Here is a 3014-nt window from a genome sequence, read left to right as displayed (position 1 = left end):
TGCAATGTCAGGGTAGTATAATTTTTCTTTTTCTTTTTTGTCTGGATAGGTATTCAACTTTCCTACAGAAGAACTTTTTAAAAATTTTATGTTTCTAAGGAGCTATGAAGATATTTATACTTAACTTTTTCAGCCTGGAATGGCTCATTCAGGTTATCTTCTGAATCTACTTTCTGCTAATGATCACAAGTCATAAATCTGTTCCATAAAACTCCTCCAGTCTGTAATATTGGCTTTCCTGTTCACCGACTTTATTCTGTCTTTTGATTGATCTGATTTGCCCTTTGGATTCCGTATAGTTTCCCTGATACAGACTTGGACAATAAATATCATAGTCCTGAGTCCCAATTACAGAGCCTCAGGTTTCCTTTCTGGAATAACCCTTCCTTGGTTAATCTAGGCCAGTGTTTCCACCTATAGCCATACATTCTAAATATCTAGAGAGCTTAAAAATTACAGATTAGCAGATCCCAGCCCAAATCAATTAGAGAAATTTTGGGGGATAGGGTATAAGCACAAACATTTTTAAAAAGGCAGAGATTAGTATTATTGACAGAGGCCTTGTGGTCCAACACAGAGACACTTTTGTGTTCTAAAATAGGAAGCTGAGAAGAATCTGTAATCAGTGTAGAGGTATAGGTTTTGATCCAGCCAATTCTAGTTAAAGAATTCACCGATAAGGTAGAGGAGAAAAGGTTTTAGAATGGTATGATAAATAATTCACAAAAATTGCAACAACATTGATTTAATTTGACTATGTGCTAATTCAAACCAGATTCCTAAAATCTCACCTGAAACCTTTGTTTTGGAAACAAAGCTTTCTAATAATAAAATAACCTTTTATTTTTCTCCTGATTACATTGAGTAGAAGATACTTCCAAGATTTTTAGTTTCTGGAAGTTTGGTTATATTTTTCTTTTCAATTCAAATTTTAGGTTTCATCCAATTGAATTTCAATCTGTTATTATTTTATTTTTTGGTACCAAACTGTTAAAAAGCTATTAGAAACATACACTGAATGGTTTCCATTAATGGCATCAGTACAATAAAGAATCTGCTTCCAAAATTTCTGTTTCTGGGGAGCTCTGAAAGCTGAAAAGCTAAATCTCTGAACATACTGTTTTTATTTAGAGGACAAAAATGAAATAGGTTTGCTTCAAAATTAGAAATTTCTAATCCTATTTCCTAAAGTTGTTAACAGTGAATCCCTGTTTACAGTTGGATTATCCACTGAACTAAAGACTGTGTACCCTGTGTGATGGAAATTGAAAAAGCCTGTATGACTAGCTGCCATTGATTTTATGTTACTGTACAATGGTAAATGTGCCATCTCTTTAACACCACACCGTATAGCTCCATTAAAGTGCATTTTCAAGATTAGAAGCACATGAAAGTAAATCATTGAGTGAGGAGAAAATTAAAAATATAATTATTAATGAGACTAACTTAACTTTTGGCTGCTTTGATAATAATTTAATTTTTAAATTGAGCATTTTATACAAATGTGCAGGTGTGATCGAAGTCATCATGCTATACTGAGAAATAATTGCTCTCTTTATGCTGTTCTCATCACTGGATAACACATGAAGCCTGTGCTGATCTAGTCATGTGAGGATGGAGATGTTGTCTGCAGTCCTCTTGTATAACAGTGTGTCAGTCAGGGCTCTCCAGAGAAACAGAATCGATAGGATGCAGACGTATAGAAAAAGATTTATTATAAAGAATTGGCTCATGCAATTATGGAGGCTGGCAAGTCCCATGATCTTTAGGGTGAATCAGCAGCCTTGAGACCCAGGAAGGGTCAATGATTCAGTTCAAGTCTGAAGGCAGGAAAAAAGCTGATGTCCTAGTTCTAAGGACAGAACTAGGCAGAAAGAATTCTCTCTTACTCATGGGAAAGTCAGCCTCTTGGTTCTATTCAGCTCTTCGATCTATTGGATGAGTCCCAACCACATTATGGAGGGTGACCTACTTTACTCAGTCGATTAATTGAAATGTTAATCTCATCTAAAAACACCCTCACAGACACACACCTAAAATAATGTTTGAGCCAGTCAAGTTGACACATAAAATTAACCATCACAAACAGTAAGCGTATATACTCTTGATATGTCCAATTGAATGCTATTATTAATTGGGATTCAGAAAACATGGTTTGAAATATCTGAACTCATTTCCACATTTAAATGATAGCTATAAATATTCTAGCAAGACTCTGGCTAGAAGAGTTTCCAAACTTCAACCATTAGCAAAGAACACAGAAATATATAACAGAAGCAGGAAGTGATTCTTACTTGGTAGAAGTATGAACCCTCAAGCGCTGATGTGACCCTTCTGCCAGCCACTCTCATAAAAGTCAGAGAGTCCACAGTAGTGAATGTTTTTCTGATTTGGATAATTCCCAACTCAGCAAGCACTATGAAGACTATTGTCATGTTTATTCATCCTTCACTTAGCTAAGCATTACCACCTTATATTTTTTGCCTTATCTAACTATGAATTAAACTTGAATTCTCTCTTTTCTGTCTAGACATATATATACCCATGTATGCACACACAAGTTCAAATCCATTCTATTTACTGTTTTAATTTTATTTAAACATTGTCAATAATAGAATTTTAATGTAATAATATTTATGAAATCGTGTAGTTTGTGTGATATTCTATTTTAAACTAACAAAATAAATTGCATAATCAATAAAATTTAAAAATATTAATCTGTATATCACGTAAAATAAGCTGGATGCCACCAAGGGTTTGTGAAAAATTAAAGTCTGTGAAAATTGTTCTTAAAGGCCCATGATAGCAACCACAACTTGAAAAGCTGAAAGCAACTATTTTTTAAAATATATGTTTGGTTTTGTAAATGCCTCTAAAAGAGTAAAATGGAGTTTTGTAAACTAGAGGCTACACAGTAATAAAAATGGGTGGTAAATTTGATTGTATAACATTAACACTGCTATATAGGTGGTTTAGGCTTAGATATATGAGCATTTGTGTATTCATAAATAAAT

Source organism: Propithecus coquereli, unplaced genomic scaffold (genome assembly GCF_000956105.1).
Source record: "Propithecus coquereli isolate 6110/MARCELLA unplaced genomic scaffold, Pcoq_1.0 Scaffold160, whole genome shotgun sequence".
NCBI lineage: Eukaryota > Metazoa > Chordata > Mammalia > Primates > Indriidae > Propithecus > Propithecus coquereli.
The sequence above is the reverse complement of the archived record's forward strand: the minus strand, read 5'-3'. Positions refer to the sequence as shown.